The 22708-nt window shown below is 39.3% G+C and overlaps 1 long non-coding RNA gene across 1 annotated transcript in view; it reads right to left on the bottom strand.

The window, feature by feature from the left end:
* The window catches only part of LOC141278855 (uncharacterized), a 42422-nt gene extending 20351 nt beyond the window's left edge, over positions 1-22071 (bottom strand). The window contains exons 1-2 of the long non-coding RNA XR_012332245.1: positions 21973-22071; positions 5154-5251 (exon numbers count right to left, since the gene is read on the bottom strand). This is a non-coding gene — a long non-coding RNA (uncharacterized lncRNA). The remainder of the gene's footprint in view (positions 1-5153; positions 5252-21972) is intronic.
* Between the last annotated feature and the right edge of the window lie 637 nt (positions 22072-22708).

Genomic DNA, 22708 nt, shown 5'->3' with positions numbered 1-22708 from the left:
ATTAGAGCAGAAATAAATAAAACAGAGAACATAAAAATTATAGAAAAGCTTAATCAAACTAAGAGTTGGTTCTCTGAAATGATAAAATTGACAAACCTTTAACTAGACTAATCAAGGAAAAAAGAGAAACAACAAAAATCAACAAAATAATAAATTTAAAAAGGAGACATTACAACTCTTACCACAGAAATTCACAAGATTACAGAGGCTATGATGAACAACTATATGCCAGCAAACTGGACAGCCTAGAAGAAATGGAAAAATTCTTAGAAACATACAGTTTACCAAGACTGAAACAGGAAGAAACAGGAAATCTGAATAGACCAATTACTAGAAAGAAGATTGAAAAAGTAATAATAAAAAATCTCCCAACAAAGAAAAGCCTAGGCTCTTATGGAGAATTTTACCAGACATTTAAAGAAGAATTAACACCAATCCTTCCCAGACTCTTCCAATAAATTGAAAAGAAGTAAACAGTCCCAAACTCATTTTACAAGGCCAGAATTATCCTTATACCAAAGCCAGAAAAGAAAACCACTAGAAAAGAAAACTACAGGCCAATATATCTGATGAATATAGGTGCAAGAATTCTTAATAAAATACTAGCAAACCAAATACAGCAGCACGTTAAAAGGATTATTCATCATGATCAAGTGGGATTTATCCCTGGGATGTAAGGATAGTTCAGCATAAGCAAATCAATGAACATGACATATCACCTTACTAGAATGAAAGAAATGAATAATACGAGCATCTCAACATACAGAAAAAGCATTTGACAAAATTCAACATTCATCATGATAAAAACTCTTAACAAATTAGGGAAAGAAAGAACATACCTCAACATAATAAAGGCTGTGTATGACAAGCCCACAACATCATACTCAATGGTGAAAGGTTGAAAACTTCTCCTCTAAGATCAGGAACAAGACAAAGATGTCCAGTTCCAGCACTCCTATTCAACATAATACTGGAAGTTCTAACTAGAGCAATCAGGCAAGTAAAGAAATAAAAGGTATCAAAAATGGGCATTAAGAAGTTAAATTATCTATATTTGTGCATCACATGATTTTATATATAGAAAATCCTAAATAAAATCCTTTATTTTCCTAAAGAAAATCCTAATCCTTTAGAAAATCCTAAAGGATTTTCTAATTAGGATTAGAAAATCCTAATTTAGGATTTAGAAAATCCTAAATCCTAGGATTTAGAAAACCCTAAAATCCTAGAAAATCCTAGAAAATCCTAGAAAATCCTAAAGAATCAACCAAAGGCTATTAGATCTAATCAACAAATTCAGGAAGGTTGCAGGATACAAAATTAACATACAAAAGTCAGTGGCAAAAATTTTTCTGAGAAAGAAATAAATCCCATTTAGAATAGCATCAAATAAAATAAAGTACTAAGGAATAAGTTTAACCAAGGAGGTGAAAGATATTTACTCTGAAAACTACAAAAAAAAGAAAATTGATGCAAATAAATGGAAAGATATCTCATGTCCATGGATTAGAATAAATAATATTGTAAAAATGTCAATACTACCAAAAGCCATCTATGGGTTTAATGCAATCTTTATCAAGATTCCAAAGGCATTTTTTTTTTTTTTACAGAAGTAGAAAAAACCCACCTAAAATTTATATGGAACCACAGAAGACCCCCAGTGGCCAAAGAAATCATCAGAATGAACAAAGCAGGAGGCAACACACTTCCTGATTTCACATTATACTACAGAGCTATAGTAATCAAAACAGTACAGTGTTGTCATAAAAACAGACAACAGACCAGTAGAACAGAATCAAGAGTCCAGAAATAAACCCAAGCGCCTGCGTCAATTAATATTTGATAAGGGATCCAAGAATATTCAGTGGAGAAAAGACAGACTCTTCAATAAATGGTGCTGGGATAACCGGATATGCACATGGAAAAGAATGAAATTGGACTCCTATCTTACACCACTCACAAAAATTAACTCAGAATGGATTCAAGTTTTAAACATAAGACCTAAAACCATGAAACTCCTAGAAGAAAACAGAAATAAAGTTCCTCAACTTGGGTCTTGGTAATGACTTTTTGGATACAACACCTAAAGCATAAGCAACAAAATAAAAAATAAACCAGTGGGATTACCTCAAACTAAAAAGCTTCTGCACAGCAAAAGAAACCATCAGCAAAGTGAAAAGACAACCTACAGAATAGGAAAAGTATTTGTAAACCATGTATTTGATAAGGGGTTAATATCCAAAATATATAAAGAATGTATACAGCTCAATAGAAAAATAACAAAGAACCCAATTTAAAAAGGGTCAAGGGATCTGAATGGACATTTTGCTAAAGAAGATACACAAAAGGTCAACAAGTACATGAAAAGAAACTCAAAAACACTAATCATGAGAGAAATGCAAATTAAAATTACTATGAGACATCACCTCACACCTGTCAGAATGGCCATCGTCAAAAAGAGAGAACAAATGTTGTCATGGATGTGGAGAAAAGGGAACCCTTGTGCACTGTTGGTGACATAATACAACCACTATGGAAAAGAGTATGGAGGATCCTCAAAAAATTAAAAATAGAACTAACACATGATTCAGCAATTGCACTTCTGGCAATATATCCAAAAGAAACAAAAACACTAACCCCAAAAGGTATCTGTACCTGCATGTTCATTGCAGCACTATTTACAATAGCCAAGACATGGAAACAACCTAAGCAGACATTGATGGATGAATGGATAACGAAGTTCTAATATGTATATATGTATGTATGTATACACACACACACACAATGGAATATCATTCAGCCGTAAAAAATGAGGAAATCCTATTATTTGTGATGACATGGATGAAACTTGAGGGCATTATGTTAAATGAAATAAGTCAGACAGAGAAAGACAAATACTGTATGATCTTACTCATACATGGAATCTTTAAAAAACATAACAAAACAAAAAACACCTCAGAGAAAAAGAGGTCAGATTTGTAGTTGTCAGAGGTGGGGCGGGGGATGGTGGTGGTGGGGGGACTGGGGAAAGGTGGTCAAAAGGTATAAACTTCTAGTTATAAGATAAATAAACACAAGGGGTATAGCATACAACAGGTTTACTATAGTTAGAACTGCTGTATGATACACAGGAAAGTAGTTAAGAGAGTTAATCCTGAGAGTTCTAATCACAAGGGGAATATTTTTTTTTCTTTTCTTCTTGTCTTTTTATCGTATCTATATGAAGTGATGGATGTTAGCTGAACTGATTGTAGTAATCACCGCACAACATGTATAAATCAAACCATCGTGCAGTATGCCCTAAACTTATACAGGGATGTATGTCAATTATTTCTCAATAAAATGGGGGGAAAAAGACAGCTTCTAGAGCTGCATTGTTCGGTACGGTAATCACCAACCATATATGGTTATTGAAATTAAACTCAATTAAAGTTAAATAAAATTTAAAATTCAGTTCTTCAAACTAGTCACATTTCAAGTTCTAGTTCTCATATTGGATATTGGACTGATATAGAACTTTTCCATCATTGCAGAAAGACCTATTAGACAGCTTCCCTAGAGTGAACACACTGCTTATTATGCTTCTTCGTGACCCGAAGTGACTCAATAAGGGAATGACAGAAGTAGGCTTGGGGGACTTTAGTACCAAGTGCAGTGTGAAAACCTAACAAGGAAGAACAAGGCCATATTTTTATATATGTATCTAGACACCCATAATTACTACCCAAAGAGGTGTTATTCAGGCACATTCACATCAAGAATCCTCTCTATTTACAGTCCTGTGCCCTCCATTTCTCTTTTTAGTTCATTTACTGCTTTTGAACCTGCATGTAAAACACATCTAGTTTTTCTCCACAATTAAATATTTTCCAAAAATGCTATTTCCCAGGTAGAAGAAAAACACGTTAGCACAATCCTCTCATGAATTTATATACTTCCCAATTAAGAGGAGAGAGAAATCATTATCCTAGCCCAGAAAGTAATTTCCTATAAAATGAGAATAGAGAAAAGGTTAGCAAGTTGCACGAGCTAGTCTAGGACTGAGTAATGGGTTCAAATTTCCCAACAACAAATAAATTGAAACTGTGGCCCCTAATCATTCACAATCCACCTAGGCCAAAATAATGGATGCAAAAAAGATAATGCAATGGCTCATACATAAAAATTATTAACCTTACACCTGTCTGAGTTTATGTTGTCAGCATAAACGAACAGGGGAGGGATGGGAAGCAGGTAATACAGAAGAAGAAGGGGGAAACTGAATCATGATACAGGGATGCTCAAATCTAACGTGAGACAGCAAAAGTCTATTCTTTTTCAGCAGAGAACTTTACATTGTACTTTTCAGTAGCATGCAGATGAACTCTTTGTATAGTCCTATGATAACTGTTTCAGAGATGATGCTATTCTCGCAATACTGTAGACCCGTATTCCTTGGGGTCCTAGGGTTCCCCCAGAAGCAAATCAGGAAGGATTATTAATTATAATTCCTTTCAGAGAAGAAAATTCCATGAATAGTTCCTAGATTCTTTTTCCATGGATTTTGAACTGAAGTCCTGATTTCTAAACTCTTGATCTTCCAATGCTAATTGAGAGGAAGAGAGAGAGAGAGAAATACGACTGGGCTAAGGAATTCCATCACTCCGCTATAAGATTTGGGCTAAGCCATCTAGGTGGTGTCCCCACATTCACCCCATCTCCTGGCCTTGGATCAAGGCAGACGTAAGCAGCTTTTCACCACGGCTGCTAAGGGACCTCCTTCTCTCTGTCTCCCTTGGGTCTATCTCCTCCCAAAGTTACTTCTCTGACAGCGAGAAGAGGTAAACCCACGGGGAACTACCAAGAAGCAGCAGCTCAGTGATTTGGACATGGTCTTTGAGGCTTCAGGATACAGCCAACAGGCACCTCTGAAGACTAACTCAACCTCATTCAGCCAATGTGGGCCCATTCCTAGAAACAAGGCCCCGGCAGTCTTTGCCTTCTCTTGAAAGCTGGGGAGTCCACATGTAAAATGGCAGCATCAAATGAGAATTTTGATAGTTAGTCAGATTGCCAGTGGGTTTCTCCACCAAGAATCAGGGAGTTTTCTTCCCCCATCCATCCATCCATCCAATCATCCACCCATCCAACCAATAACACCATAGATAACGTACTACGTGCCGTAGCTTCTCTCCTGTGACAAGTCCCGAGGAACAATGAGAGGCAGGGTGGCAGAGGAGGGGAATGATCATATCTGCACATCCTGGATGCCCTGTGGAGAACAAGGTGGAGATGGGGCAGACCTGAGTCAGGAAGATCAGTTAAGGGACTTTTTCATAGTCCTGTTAAGACAGGTGGTGATTTGGATTAGGCTGAAGGTAAAGATGGAGAGAAGTGGCTGGATTGAGAGATATCTGGGGGATAAAACTGATCGACCTTGACTATGAGTTAGAAATACAGACCACAGTGAGTAATGGCATCATATCCTAGCTTGTCACCCATTATACAAACAATACGTACACGTGTATTACATGCTGGGCATCACTCTAGGTGTTGGGATACAACGGAAACATTTATAAAAAACCACCTTGCCATCATGGAGTTTGCGACAGTATGCTTTCCTGAACAAGGCAGCACCAGAGCAATTGTTTGGAGACTGTTTAGATGAACCAAAGGAGAAAACTTTGCCGCAATTTCAGGATGTGAGGGGCAAACAAATGCCTGTAAATTGCAACCTCAGAAACTGGATGGATATAAAAGGTTCATTTTTATCTTAAGTGCAATATAAGTAAAATAACAGGACTAGCATAGAGATGAATGACAGCAGCATTCAGTCTCAATGCAAGGGACCGATGCAGTCAGCCAGCTACTGCACGAGGACATGTAGATCAGTGTTAAAAAAAAAGCCAAAAACTCATTACATACATACGTATTACATATATATATAAAATCTCTTAATTTAGTATTTTGATGTCAGCAATCAATTAATTAGCAGTAAACATTTTAAAGACAAGATATGGTCCAACACTGTTCAAGCGAAACAAACATCTACTAGTGAACATCGGGCACGTGGGCACCCCGATTTCCAAAGCCTGCCTAGAAACCCTAGTAGGGGTCAGATGTTTCCAGTGTTAGAAGAACACAAATCATCATATACCAAATGGTGAAGGAGAATAGGAAAAAGTCAGCATGTTCTTATCCAGTAGAATAGTTCTATGCTGGGAGAATGCTTGGGAGTATTCCCAAGACTCAGCCCCCATTCAGGGACCAATGGACCACCTTGCTTGGAGGTATGAGAAGATGCTAATTAATTATAATAACCGTATTTTGGAAAACTTTGCACATGATTTTCATGTCTTTGAGGTATACGACTTCTTTGTACATTCTGGGAGTATCTTTCTCTACTCTTCCAAGGTGGTTTTTCTTTATCATTGTAAGCATTAAAAAGACAGACTAAAAGAAGTTGTATCCAGTTTTGCTGGCCAAACACCAGTTAAAAAGTAGGCAAAGGGTTTGAATAGACAGTCCACCAACGAAGACATACTAATGGCTAATAAGCGTATGAAATCATGTTCAACATCATTTGGCATTAGGGAAACGCAACTTAAAACCACAAAACAGCATATCACAGCCACGAGAATGGCTATCATAAAATAAAAATTTTTTAAAAAAACAGACAAGAATAAATGTTTCCAGGAATGTGGAGGAACTGGAACCCTCATACATTTCTAGTACAAACATCAAATGGTATGACCACTGTTAGGACTGAACTGTGTCTCCTCGAAATTCACATATTAAAGCCCTAAATCACAGGACCTCAGAATCTAACTGTCTTTAGAGACAGGGCCTTTAAAGAGATGATCAAGTTAAAATGACGCTGTTAGGATGGCCCCGAATCCAGTAGGACTCATGTCCTTATGAGAAGAAGAAACTGGGACACATGGAGAAGATGCCGAGTTAGGGTACAGGAGAGGGTGGCCAAGTGCAGGCCGAGAGGAGAGCCCTCAGAGGAGAACGGTTCCAGCAGTACCTTGAGCCTGCACTGCCAGCCTCTACAACAGAGAGAAAACATATTTCTGTTGTTTGAGCCACCCAGTTCATGGTACTTCGCTATGGGGCCCTACCAAACTACTACAGCCACTGTGGAAAACAATTCGAAAGCTACTCAGTTGATAAAAATAATTACCATGTGACCCAGGAATTCTCTTCCTGGGTATCTAGTCAAGACGACTGAAAGCATATATCCACTAAAAGACTTGCACACAAAAGTTTTAGCAGCATTACTTATTAATAACGCCAAATTGGAAACAACCTAAATATTCATCAACTAAAAAATGGATAGAATAGTATGGTATATTCTTACAACTGTTGAATACTATTTGGCAATATTACTTGGCAATAGATAGGAATGAAGAACTGATACAAGCTAAGACACAGAAATAAAGCATTATACTCAGTAAAAGAAGCCAGACACAGAGACCGTGTACTGTATGGTTCAGTTTACATGAAATGTCCAAAAATGGCCAATCTATGGAGACAGAAATCAGATTACTGGTTGCCTGGAGTGAAGGGGAAAGACGATTACAATTTAATAGTAAGTGGGCATAAGCAATCTTATTAGGATGATGGAAATAATCCAGAACTGATTTATAGTGATGGTTCAACAAGTTGGTCAGTTTACCAAAAATATCATTGAATTGCACTTGGGATGGGTGGTGACTTTTCTTTGTCACCAGTAGAAGTATAAAGCATTAAAACTCAATAAATTTATTTTAAAAGTTATAAAATTATGCCTTAATGAAGTTATTTTTTTAAAGTGCCTTGATACAGTTTTTTTTTTTTTTTAAATATTGTTTCCAGAATGAAAAGAGAGGCAGACAGGTTGCAGGGAACAAAAATAAAGACCAATCTTGTGAGAATTCCAAATGAGAAGAGAAGAAAAATTAGTCAGTAGCTTAGTGGGGAATGAATTGAGGAAAAATTTAATTTGATTCCTTTGAGACTAAAGAGTAGCAATAAGAAGAATAAAGTCCCCAAATAAGTGAAAGATACAGTTTGACACTGAGCCACTTTCCTCTGTGTAACTCCTGAAGAACCAAAACTTCAGAGAGAGATTTCTGAGTGGTATTTGGCCACCAGAACTGGACACACCTCTCCTAATCCCTCTGTGCAATACCTGTAAAGGTGAAGAAAAACATGAAAGTCTCTCTACTAAAAGCTAGCACTTGCAGTCCAGCTACTGTCAAATGTGTAAGAAACTCTGCCAACTGAAAAAAAGCACAACTTAGAAGTTGAGAATTATGTTTTATTTGGCAGTCAAAACTGAGGACTTCAGCCCGGGAAACAGCATCTCAGACAGCTCTGAAGGACTGCTCCGAAGAGGTAAGGCGGGGAGCGAGGACACACAGGAGTTTTTGCAACAAACACCAGGTAGTCGGAACGTCAAAAGATTGCTGTTCATTCAAGAAGACCAGACATCTCAAGTTAATGAATTTAGCACTTTTCTAATACGTATGAAGATGCAAGAGTCTGGGCTCACTGAAATCATTCCTTTGATCTGCACCTCAGCTACCTACGGCCAGTGTCCTGTTTTTCTCCAGCCTGAATCCCCTCAGATTGCACAGTTCGGGGGGTATATTGGCTGCAACATCCATCGTTTACTAATATGGCAGGTGGCATTTTTCCTCCATATCTGAAGGAGGAATAAATCACACATCATTCCATGGCCTGTAATCAGCTCCCTCTAATGTCTTACATCCAGGGCCCCATGGCAGAGTTGTTAATTTTCCCCCAACATCTCTTTATTCTGAAATAGAAGTGTTAGCTAGTCATGGTGACTCAAAATAAAGTTCGCATCTCCCAATATCGTTTGCAGCTCGAAGTGGCCATGAGGCTAACTCCTGGCCACTGAAACATAAGAGGATGTGCCTTAAGTAGTTCCTAAGACCCTTCCTTAAAAGGAATCTGGTGCACGTCCACCCCTTTCTTCTTCTTCCCTTTCTCCAGCCTTCTCCTTTAGAGGCAAGTGCTACCATCTTAGACCAGGAGGAAAATGTGACATCATAGAAATGGTGGGACATGGCATCATGGAGTGGCCCTTGTTCACACAGCCCTGGACTTTTGCACAAGAGAAGGAGTTTCCATTCTTGGTTAAATTAAATCAAAACCCACTTCTCTAGGTTCTGTAACCAAGCTCATTGTACTGTGGAGTAGGCTCCGGCAGAGGGACGCAGAGAGCCCACTGGGTCTTGCCAATTAAAAGTCAGTCAGAAAGGATCTTGCTGTGATTTAAGTCATAGAGTGTTCTGCCTATGTTTTCCTCTAAGAGTTTGATAGTGTCTGGCCTTACATTTAGGTCTTTAATCCATTTGGAGTTTATTTTTGTGTATGGTGTTAGGGAGTGTTCTAATTTCATTCTTTTACATGTAGCTGTCCAGTTTTCCCAGCACCATGCAAGACGGAAATAAAGACACAGACCTACTAGAGAATGGACCTGAGGACACGGGGAGGGGGAAGGGTAAGCTGTGACAAAGTGAGAGAGTGGCATGGACATATATACACTACCAAACGTAAAATAGATAGCTAGTGGGAAGCAGCCGCATAGCACAGGGAGATCAGCTCGGTGCTTTGTGACCACCTGGAGGGGTGGGATAGGGAGGGTGGGAGGGAGGGAGACGTAAGAGGGAAGAGATATGGGAACACATGTATACGTATAACTGATTCACTTTGTTATACAGCAGAAGCTAACACACCATTGTAAAGCAATTATACTCCAATAAAGATATTTTAAAAAAAGGAAAGTCAGTCAGTCTTCTTCAAAGTAACTTAAAAGAGACTTGAAGTTCTCTTTAGGGTCAATGCTCAGTCGTCCATGGCACCTTCCCCACCCTGCTTCATTCTCCCAAGATGTCATCTGATTCTCCCAAAGCAAGCAGTTATCTTCATAGTCGTGGCCAGAGGAGCCTCTGTTCCATGTGCTGTCTTCTGGGTCTTCACTGTCCCCTGGTCAAGGTGCTCTCCGGACATCAAGCTCTGTGTTCCCTGGGGCCACATCAGTGGTCTCCCCCCGATCCCGAGGTGTCTGCCCACCGAGCTGTCTGGTTGAGGGTGGACACTGGCATTGCACAACTCTGTGTTCTCCCAGTCCGGACCCTAGGACTCTGCCGGTCCACCAGGACTCTGACCTCTTCTGCTCCCTGCGAGCCTTCCTGGATTTCCTGCCCTCTCTCCATAGGCTGCAGGAACTCAGCTACAATCACTTATCTGTGTACTTCCTCTATCCTCTGACACTGTTACTGTTTCTTTTGCCCTGAATGTAAAGGAAAGCTCTTTAGCCTGATTCCAGCACAACTCTTGATCTATTTAGGGAGAAATTCTACCTTTTCTCTCTTTACAAAGTCCGACTCCTTGGGAGAGTGCGATCTCCCAAAAACAGCACTGAGATTTCGAGCTGATGGATGGCTTCTCACAACCTCTCTGTTCCAGATGGTGTATGCCCTCTCCTTCCCTAGAGGGTAATAAGCCTTCTCGGTGGTCTAATAATTTCACACTGTTATTTACAGTAGCATCACGTGCCAACAGAAACACGTCTACATAGAAATAAAGGAAGGAGAATCAGATCTTGGAAAATACCAACTCTAGTTGTTTGCAATACTGTAGACAACTCTCCTCGGAAGCTACCTGAATGGTGCTCAGAATCTCGGGTGCATTTTTAATTCATTTGCTCCTTCACTTGGCATTTGTAATCCTGGACGTTTTATCACAGGCTCTAAGCTTGGTACTAAATAAAGAAAAAAGTTCTCTGACAGCTGCACAAGGAGCTGAATTAGGAACCTCTTTAAGTTTACTTGGAAACGCATAACTGACGGAGAAGCATGTGAAGCAAATAGCCCCCCCTTAACAGCCTAGCAACATTTTCAAAGTTGCTGACTGTCACATTTGTTTCATATCATTCGGAAGACTTCATTTTCGAGCTCCTTTTAATCTTAATCCAGGGCCACGTTTCAGTTTAATAATTCATTAGCAGACCTTTGCAACTTATTGCCTGCTGAGTTTACTGAAGATTGATTAGTAATTTTATCGTTTCTAAGTTTTCTGTATATGTTTTCCTAAGTGTCATCTCCTGCTGATTCTAATACTTTCTTGTTTGACTTTTGTTTTTCTTTTTCTGCTTTGCCACTGTGCATTGATCAATCATTCCCATCCCCCAGAGTATGCATCATTGAAACCTGAGATTCTATGGTCACTTTATCTATTTTTAAAAAACTTTACTAAAGTATAGTTGACTTACGATGCTGTGCTAATTTCTGCTGTACAGCAAAGTGATTTCGTTACACATATATTCTTTTTCATATTCTTTTCCATTATGGTTGATTACAGGATGTTGCATAGAGTTCCCTGTGCTCTACAGTAGGACCTTGTTGTTTATCCATCCTGTATATACTAGTTTGCATCTGCTAATCCCACACTTCCATTCCACCCCTCTCCACACACCCTCGGCAACCACAACTTTGTTCCCTATGTCTGTGAGTCTGTTTGTTTCATAGATATGTTCGTTTGTGTCTTACTTTAGATTTCTGTGGTCATTTTACATCGTACAGACCTGCTTCAATGGCATATCCATGTTTCAGAGAAGCTTTATTCTCCCTTTTGCCCAATAACCACCAATCCAAATCACTTGTGCACTCAGTTACACAAGGCATAATTGGGCAAAACATGGGCATTGGAGCAAGACCCAGCTAGAATTTGAAGTTTGCCTCTATTACTTTCTATCTGGACTGTAAACCAGTTATTTTTTTTACTTAACTTCCCTACACTTCAATTTATTCATCTGCAAAGTTGTAATGACTTCCTAGTGTTGCTATGAGGAATAGATGAAGATATATATGTAAAATATGCTATCACTGAAAAATTCTCTATATAGTATTTTTGTACTATACTATCCATAAAAATACTAAAATACTATACCCTAAAAATGACAGATGGTACATTAGATTTCTATTTCATCTATTTTATTTCTTTTTCTTTTCATCCATTTGAGTCACTCACATGAACAAACTTTTCATTGGTTTCATTGTAACACACATGGCATTATCTGAGACACTGAGAATAGTCCTTCTCCTAATTTTAAGTCATAGGTATTTCCAATTTTGTTGTACCATGTCAATTTCACATTCCATTATATTGAGAGAACTCTATTTTTAAGACTGTTTAATAAGCCTGTTCTTTTATTTCTTCAATTTTTTTTTTTTTTTTTTTTTGGCCACACCACATGGCTTGCGGGATCTTAGTTCCCCAACTGGGGACTGAACCTGGCAGTGGAAGCACTGAGACCTAACCACTGGACCACCAGGGAAGTCCCTAATAAGCCTATACTGATCGCCAAAAACTCTCTTAACTGCCCATCTCTCACCATCCCACTAAGATCTTAAAGACAAAGAAGGGGCAGTATTGACACATGTAAACACAACTCTGTGCAAAGGCACAGGTGATCATCCATCTTAATTGGAAGATTGTTGATAAAAACAGTCTTCACAGCCGCATAGCACAGAGAGATCAGCTCAGTGCTTTGTGACCACCTAGAGGGGTGGGATAGGGAGAGTGGGAGGGAGATGCAAGAGGGAGGAGATATGGGGATATATGTATATGTATAGCTGATTCACTTTGTTATACAGCAGAAACTAACACACCATTGTAAAGCAATTAGACTCCAATAAAGATGTTAAAAACAAGACAAAACAAAACAAACAAAAAATAACAGTCTTCAGCAAACCCAGACTAATCCCACCGAAATTCAATGCTGCAGTGAGCTGCTCTAACCTTAGGGGGTTTTGCACTGTAGCTAGGCAGAAAACTGAGAATTTCAATCCGAAGATGTCAGTAATAGTTGTTTCCAGAGATTTCTGGTTGGTGCAGTGCTGCATAACCAAGTTTTTATACTAATATGAATGTGTCATTTTTAAATGTTGAAAATCATCCTCTTTGATTTCCGGCTTCCTCATAATAAATGTACTATGTGTTCATTTCTGAAAATTTAGAAAAGTCAGAAAAGTAACAAGAAGAGAGCAAAAAAGTCTTGATGTCTTGTGCACTCCCATTTCTGTTAAGGGTGCAGCCGCCTTAGAAACTTGGTGTTTTGGTTCGTGTGGTGATATCTTGGATTTAGATGTATGAGGGAGCAGGGAGGGGGGATGGCAATTTTCACTTAATAACCTCACCTCCTCCACCTCTGGGTGATAAAAGCCAAGGGAAGAGAACAACAGTGAGAAACGCTGAAGTGGGAGAAATACATTGCTTCACAGGGTCACCCAGACAATGACCCATGACAACATAACCTGCCTCAGAGGTGAGATTTCTGCCTCTGAGAAATGTGTTAACACATCTACTTGAATTGAGAAATGAAGTCAGACCTTTTCTGACTAAAATTAGGTCTGATTTAGTAGATTTTTTTTTGACTATGGGAAATGGCTTTGGCATATACATTATAAATATTTTCCACAAACGAAATGCCCTAATTCTACGGCACTATGATTTAAAACAAACAAACTTAAAACATGATAAGGTAAAAGCATTTCTGACCAAAATTTCTTTCGGCCAAATGCATTTAAATAACAATAATTTAATTTTCTCAGCCTTTTCTAGGTAAACCAGGTCAAACCTAATGTCTCTAAACAAATGAATAAAATCTTTTATATGCATTGGATTTACCTTGAAAAACACATTACTCAGAAACAGAGAGTAAATTCAGTAGTGAACCAGGTAGCAAATCAAGTCAGGTGTTTTGCTTTCAAGAATATTTAAGGGGTGGCTTAATCATGCTGCTAGCTAATAGATCATTAAAAAGAATGTCTGATTACCCTATTTGGTTGCAAAGAAACAGGATAATCAAAAAAACCTTTCAACAGATTAATGTACATATAAATTCTGTGTGTATATTGTGTATGTGTTTATGTTACCAAATGCATTTCTGATAAAATTTTATTTTCATATTTAACAATTATTTATCAAATGTTTTAATATATTTGTGCTGCTTTGACCAATTATGGAAATAAGTGATTGTTAAGATAGAAGAATTTTTTAATATCTAGAGTCTAATAATTAAAAATAAAACACTGAAAAATTTAAATCTCTATATATGTACAATATATATGTACAAGATAAATACATATACACTATACATATACATGAATTATGTGTGTATATATGTATATACACACATATATAAATATATACCAGTATAAATATATACCATATAGATACACATACATATATTTTTTATTGATTATCATATTTCTTTGCAAACAATATAGGGTTACCAAGAGCACATTTAATCATAACAATGTAATAGAGTAAAGAAATTTTTTGAGGGACAAGGAATGAAAATACAAGGTCAAGGAGAGAAAGGAACAAAGTAAAATTTCTGACTTTAAAAGTGAGCATATTCACGTATTTTTAAAATGAATGATGACAGGTCATCAAATCACCATGATATTTATTTTCCACTGATGCATTTAAAGAATGACACAGTGGTTTCATTTTAAAATGTCAGTACTCACTAGCACTGTAAATTACATTCCTTAAAACTATTTTAGGAGAGGAGCTTCAAAATGGCGGAAGAGTAAGACGGGATCACCTTCCTACCCACAAATACACCAGAAATACATCTACACGTGGAACAACCCCTAAAGAACACCTACTGAACGCTGGCAGAAGACCTCAGACCTCCCAAAAGGCAAGAAACTCCCCACGTACTTGGGTAGGGCAAAAGAAAAAAGAAAAAACAGAGACAAAAGAATAGGGACGGTACCTGCACCAATGGGAGGGAGCTGTGAGGGAGGAAACGTTTCCACACACTAGGAAGCCGCTTCGCGGGTGGAGACTGCGCGAGGCGGAGGGGGGAGCTTCGAGGCCGCGGAGGAGAGCACAGCAACAGGGGTGCAGAGGGCAAAGCGGGGAGATTCCCGCACAGAGGATCGGTGCGACCGGCACTCACCAGCCGAGAGGCTTGTCTGCTCCCCCGCCGGCGCGGGCGGGGCTGCGAGTTGAGGCTCGGGTTTCGGTTTCGGACAGAGCGCAGGGAGAGGACTGGGGTTGGCGGCTTGAACACAGCCTGAAGGGGTTAGTGTGCCACGGCTGGCCGGGAGGGAGTCCGGGAAAAAGTCTGGACCTGCTGAAGAGGCAAGAGACTTTTTCTTCCCTCTTTTTTCCTAGTGCACGAGGAGAGGGGATTAAGAGCGCTGCTTAAAGGAGCTCCAGAGACTGGCGCGAGCCGCGGCTAAAAGCGCGGACCCCAGAGAAGGGCATGAGACGCTAAGGCTGCTGCTGCCGCCACCAAGAAGCCTGTGTGCGAGCACAGGTCACTATCCACACCCCCCTTCCAGGGAGCCTGTGCAGCCCGCCACTGCCAGGTTCCTGGGATCCAGGGACAACTTTCCAGGGAGAACGCACGGCGCGCCTCAGGCTGCTGCAACGTCACGCCAGCCTCTGCCGCCGCAGGCCCGCCCCGCACTCCGTGCCCCTCCCTCCCCCCCGGCCTGAGTGAGCCAGAGCCCCCGAATCAGCGGCTCCTTTAACCCCGTCCTGTCTGAGCGACGAACAGATGCCCTCCAGCGACCTAAATGCAGAGGCGCGGCCACATCCAAAGCTGAGCCCTGGGAGCTGTGCGAACAAAGAGAAAGGGAAATCTCTCCCAGCAGCCTCAGGAGCAGTGGATTAAATCGCCACAGTCAACTTGATGTACCCTGCATCTGTGGAATACCTGAGTAGACAACGAATCATCCCAAATTGAGGAGCTGAACTTTGGGGGCAAAGATATATATTTTTTTTTCCCTTTTTCTCTTTTTGTTAGTGTGTATGTGTATGCTTCTGTGTGTGATTTTGTCTTTATAGCTTTTCTTTTACCATTTGCCCTGGGGTTCTGTCTGCCTTTTTTTTTTATTACTTTAAAAATTTTTTTCTTAATAATTAGTTTTTATTTTAATAACTTTATTTTACTTTATTCTTTCTTTCTTTGTATTTTCTCTCCCTTTTATTCTGACCTGTGTGGAGGACAGGCTCTTGGTGCTCCAGCCAGGCATCAGGGCTGTGCCTCTGAGGTGGGAGAGCCAACTTCAGGACACTGGTCCACAAGAGACCTCCCAGCTCCACATAATATCAAACGGCAAAAATCTCCCAGAGATCTCCATCTCAACGCCAAGACCCAGCTTCACTCAACGACCAGCAAGCTATAGTGCTGCACACCCTATGCCAAACAACTAGCAAGACAGGACCACAAACCCATCCATTAGCACAGAGGCTGCCTAAAATCATAATAAGGCCACAGACACCCGAAACACACCACCGGACGTGGACCTGCCTACAAGAAAGACAAGATCCAGCCTCATGCACCAGAACACAGGCACTAGTCCCCTCCACCAGGAAGCCTACACAACCCACTGAACCAACCTTAGCCACTGGGGACAGACACCAAAAACAACAGGAACTACGGACTTGTAGCCTGCAAAAAGGAGACCCCAAACACAGTAACTTAAGCAAAATGAGAAGACAGAGAAACACACAGCAGATGAAGGAGGAAGGCAAAAACCCAACAGACCTAACAAATGAAGAGGAAATAGGCAGTCTACCTGAAAAAGAATTCAGAATAATGATAGTAAAAATGATCCAAAATCTTGGAAATAGAATACAGGAAATACAAGAAACGTTTAACAAGGACCTAGAAGAACTAAAGAGTAAACAAACAGTGATGAACAACACAATAAATGAAATTAAAAATTCTCTAGAAGGGATCAATAGCAGAATAACTGAGGCAGAAGAACGGATAAGTCACCTGGAAGATAAAATAGTGGAAATAACCACCACAGAGCAGAATAAAGAAAAAAGAATGAAAAGAACTGAGGACAGTCTCAGAGACCTCTGGGACAACATTAAACACAACAACATTCAAATTATAGGGGTCCCAGAAGAAGAAGAGAAGAAGAAAGGGACTGAGAAAATATTTGAAGAGATTACAGTTGAAAATTTCCCTAATATGGGAAAGGAAATAGTTAATCAAGTCCAGGAAGCACAGAGTCCCATACAGGAAAAATCCAAGGAGAAACATGCCAAGACACATATTAATCAACTATCAAAAATTAGATACAAAGAAAAACTATTAAGAGCAGCAAGGGAAAAACAACAAATAACACACAAGGGAATCCCCATAAGGTTAGCAGCTGATCTTTCAGCAGAAACTCTGCAAGCCACAAGGGAGTGGCAGGACATATTTAAAGTGATGAAGGAGAAAAACCTACAGCCAAGATTACCCTACCCAGCAAGGATCTCATTCAGATTTGATGGAGAAATTAAAGCCTTTACAGACAAGCAAAAGCTAAGAGAATTCAGCACCACCAAACCAGCTTTACAACAAATGCTAAAGGAACTTCTCTAGGCAGGAAACACAAGACAAGGAAAAGACCTACAATAACAAACCCAAACCAATTAAGAAAATGGGAATAGAAACATAAATATCAATAATTACCTTAAATGTAAATGGATTAAATGCTCCAACCAAAAGACAGAGACTGCCTGAATGGATACAAAAACAAGACCCGTATATATGCTGTCTACAAGAGACCCACTTCAGACCGAGGGACACATACACACTGAAAGTGAGGGGATGGAAAAAGATATTCCATGCAAATGGAAATCAAAAGAAAGCTGGAGTAGCAATTCGCATATCAGACAAAACGGACTTTAAAATAAAGACTATCACAAAAGACAAAGAAAGACACTACATAATGATCAAGGGATCAATCGAAGAAGAAGATATAACAATTGTAAATATTTAAGCACCCAACATAGGAGCACCTCAATACATAAGGCAAATGCTAACAGTCCTAAAAGGGGAAATCGACAATAACACAATCATAGTAGGGGACTTTAACACCCCCACTTTCACCAATGGACAGATCATCCAAAATGAAATAAATAAGGAAACACAAGCTTTAAATGACACATTAAACAAGATGGACTTAATTGGTATTTATAGGACATTGCATCCAAAAACAACAGACTACACATTCTTCTCAAGTGCTCATGGAACATTCTTCAGGATACATCATATCATGGGTCACAAATCAAGCCCTGGTAAATTTAAGAAAATTGAAATCGTATCAATTATCTTTTCTGACCACAACGCCATGAGAGTAGGAATCAATTACAAGGAAAAAAAACGTAAAAAAACACAAACACATGTAGGCTAAACAATATGTCACTAAATAACCAAGAGATTACTGAAAAAATCAAAGAGAAAATCAAAAAATACCTAGAGACAAATGACAACGAAAACATGACGACCCAAAACCTTAGGTATGCAGCAAAAGCAGTTCTAAGAGGGAAGTTTATAGCAATACAATCCTACCTTAAGAAACAAGAAACATCTCAAATCAACAACCTAATCTTACACCTAAAGCAATTAGAGAAAGAAGAACAAAAAAAACCCCAAAGTAAGCAGAAGGAAAGAAATCATAAAGATCATATCAGAAATAAATGAAAAAGAAATGAAAGAAACAATAGCAAAGATCAATAAAACTAAAAGCTGGTTCTTTGAGAAGATAAACAAAATTGATGAACCACTGGCCAGACTCATGAAGCAAAAATGGGAGAAGACACAAATCAATAGAATTAGAAATGAAAAAGGAGAAGTAACAACAGACACTGCAGAAATACGAAGGATCATGAAAGATTATTACAAGGAACTCTATGCCAATAAAATGGACAACCTGGAAGACATGGACAAATTCTTAGAAAGGCACAACCTGCCAAGACTGAATCAGGAAGAAATAGAAAATATTAACAGTCCAATTACAAGCACTGAAATTGAAACTGTGGTTAAAAATCTTCCAACAAACAAAGCCAAGCACCAGATGGATTCACAGGCGAATTCTATCAAACATTTAGAGAAGAGCTAACACCTATCCTTCTCAAACTCTTCCAAAATATAGCAGAGGGAGGAACACTCCCAAACAAATTCTACGAGGCCACCATCACCCTGATACCAAATCCAGACAAAGATGTCACAAAGAAAGAAAACTACAGGCCAATATCACTGATGAACATAGACGCAAAAATCATGAACAAAATACTAGCAAACAGAATCCAACAGCACATTAAAAGGATCAAACACCATGATCAGGTTGGGTTTATCCCAGGAATGCAAGGATTCTTCAATATATGTAAATCAATCAACGTGATACACCATATTAACAAATTGAAGAAGAAAAACCATATGATCATCGCAATAGACGCAAAAAAGCTTTTGACAAAATTCAACACCCATATATGATAAAAAACCTCTAGTGAGTAGGCACAGAGGGAACTTTCCTCAACATAATAAAGGCCATATATAACAAACCCACAGCCAACATCGTCCTCAACGGTGAAAAACTGAAACCATTTCCACTAAGATCAGGAACAAGACAAGGTTGCCCACTCTCACCACTATTATTCAAGATAGTTTCGAAAGTTTTAGCCACAGCAATCAGAGAGGAAAAAGAAATAAAAGGAATGCAAATCAGAAAAGAAGAGGTAAAGCTGTCACTGTTTGCAAATGACATGATACTATACATAGAGAACCCTAAAGATGCTACCAGAAAACTACTAGAGCTAATCAATGAATTTGGTAAAGTAGCAGGATACAAAATGAATGCACAGAAATCTCTAGCATTCCTATACACTAATGATGAAAAATCTGAAAGTGAAATTAAGGAAACACTCCCATTTACCACTGCAACAAAAAGAATAAAATATCTAGGAATAAACCTACCTAAGGAGGCAAAAGACCTGTATGCAGAAAATTATAAAACACGGATGAAAGAAATTAAAGATGATACAAATGAATGGAGAGATATACCATGGTCTTGGATTGGAAGAATCAACATTGTGAAAATGACTACTACCCAAAGCAATCTACAGATTCAATGCAATCCCTATCAAAATACCACTGGCATTTTTCACAGAACTAGAACAAAAAATTTCACAATCTGTATGGAAACACAAAAGATCCCGAATAGCCAAAGCAATCTTGAGAAAGAAAAACAGAACTGGAGGAATCAGGCTCCCTGACTTCAGACTATAGTACAAAGCTACAGTAACCAAGACAACAATGGTACTGGCACAAAAACAGAAATATACATCAATGGAACAGGAAAGAAAGCCCAGGGATAAACCCACACACATATGGTCACCTTATCTTTGATAAAGGAGGCAAGAATATACAGTGGAGAAAAGACAGCCGTTTCAATACACGGTGCTGGGAAAACTGGACAGGTACATGTAAAAGTATGAAATTAGAACACTCCCTAACACCATACACAAAAATAAACTCAAAATGGATTAAAGACCTAAAGGTAAGGCCAGACACTATCAAACTCTTAGAGGAAAACATAGGCAGAACACTCTTTGACATAAATCACAGCAAGATCCTTTTTGACCCACCTCCTAGAGGAATAGAAATAAAAACAAAAATAAACAAATGGGACCTAATGAAACTTAAAAGTTTTGCACAGCAAAGGAAACCATAAACAAGACGAAAAGACAACCCTCAGAATGGGAGAAAATATTTGCAAATGAAGCAACTGACACAAGGATTAATCTCCAAAATTTACAAGCAGCTCATGCAGCTCAATATCAAAAAAACAACCCAATCCCAAAATGGACAGAAGACCTAAATAGACATTTCTCCAAAGAAGATATACAGATTGCCAACAAACACATGAAAGGATGCTGAACATCACTAAACATTAGACAAATACAAATCAAAACTATAATGAGGTATCACCTCACACTGGTCAGAATGGCCATCATCAAAAAATCCACAAACAATAAATGCTGGAGATGGTATGGAGAAAAGGGAACCCTCTTGCACTGTTGGTGGGAATGTAAAGTGATACAGCCACTATGAAGAACAGTATGGAGGTTCCTTAAAAAACTAAAAATAGAACTACCATATGACCCAGCAGTCCCACTACTGGGCATATACCCTGAGAAAACCATAATTCAAAAAGAGTCATGTACCAAAATATTCATTGCAGCTCTATTTACAATAGCCAGGACATGGAAGCAACCTAAGTGTCCATCAACAGATGCATGAATAAAGACGATGTGGCACATATATAGAATGGAATATTACTCAGCCATAAAAAGAAACGAAATTGAGTTATTTGTAGTGAGGTGGATGGACCTAGAGACTGTCATACAGAGTGAAGTAAGTCAGAAAGAGAAAAACAAATACCGTATGCTAACACATATATATGGAATCTAGGAAAGAAAAAAAAAGCTCATGAAGAACCTAGGGGCAAGATGGGAGTAAAGACACAGACCTACTAGAGAACGGACTTGAGAATATGGGGAGGGGGAAGGGTATGCTGTGACAAAGTGAGAGAGAGGCATGGACATATATACACTACCAAACGTAAGGTAGATAGCTAGTGAGAAGCAGCCACGTAGCACAGGGAGAGCAGCTCGGTGCTTTGTGAGCACCTAGAAGGGTGGGATAGGGAGGGTGGGAGGGAGGGAGACGCAAGAGGAAAGAGATATGAGAACATATGTGTATGTATAACTGATTCACTCTGTTATAAAGCAGAAACTAACGCACCATTGTAAAGCAATTATACTCCAATAAAGATGTTAAAAAAAAACTATTTTAACGTATGATTAGAACTTTTAGATATCACCATTAAAATGCACGACAGCACACAAAACTTTTTGCCGTTCTCCTACAGGGTAAATGAGCACCAATCTTGGAGTCCATTGCTCCAGCGAACCCACCAATATTCATCATTAACAGGGCAACTGGGTGCTTTTCTAGATGTCACATTTCATTCTAAACAATTATTTCTGGCACTCTGTCCCAGTCATTATACTAGGTTCTAACGATACAATGGGGAAGGCCAACCTCCCTTCCTCAAAGGGCCGGAATTCTAACAGAGGCGATACAAACACAACAGACAACTTAACAGCAAGGAGAAGAGCTCCCAGAGGGGCAGGTGCAGGATCCTGTGGACATGTTTCATGGGGGCCAGAGGAGTCTTCTCATTCCTGAAGACTGAGTCAGGGGTATCCAGGTGAAAGGACCAGAAAGGAGGAAATACAATTCCAAAAAGAAGACGATGAATGTGCAAAAACCAAATGGCGAAAGAAAAAGTAAATAGAGAAAGTAGGAAAAAAGTAAAGAAAGAAAGAAGGAGGAAGGAAAGAGAGAGGGAAGGTATTTATATAAAGGAACACTTTACAAAGAATATGAAAAATCATTGTGATGGTGGACATGACAAGGAGTACGTGTGGGTGGATGGGTGGGGCCAGGGCAGAGTGAGAACACAGTCGCCATGGCACCTACGCCTGCACCTCAGAGGGAGGACCTGGGCTGACCACACAGAACTTTCAGAGGAGGGCTTCAAAAAGATGATTTGCAAGCCTTAGCTCCAATCCACCTCAGAAGTATGAAAGAATTGAGGTTCAAGAACTTCACTCCCTGAGAAAGACAAATACCGTATGCTATCACTTACATGTGGAATCTAAAGTATGACACAAATGAACCAGAAACAGACTCACAGACAGAGAGAACAGACTGGTGGTTGCCAAGGGGGAGAAGGTGCAGAAGGAGTGTGAGTCTGGGGTTCACAGATGCAAACTATTGTATATAGGATGGATAAACGACAAGGTCCTACTGTACAGCACAGGGAACCATGTTCAG

This window comes from Tursiops truncatus, chromosome 6, assembly GCF_011762595.2.
Source record: "Tursiops truncatus isolate mTurTru1 chromosome 6, mTurTru1.mat.Y, whole genome shotgun sequence".
Lineage (NCBI taxonomy): Eukaryota > Metazoa > Chordata > Mammalia > Artiodactyla > Delphinidae > Tursiops > Tursiops truncatus.
The sequence above is the reverse complement of the archived record's forward strand: the minus strand, read 5'-3'. Positions and strand labels throughout refer to the sequence as shown.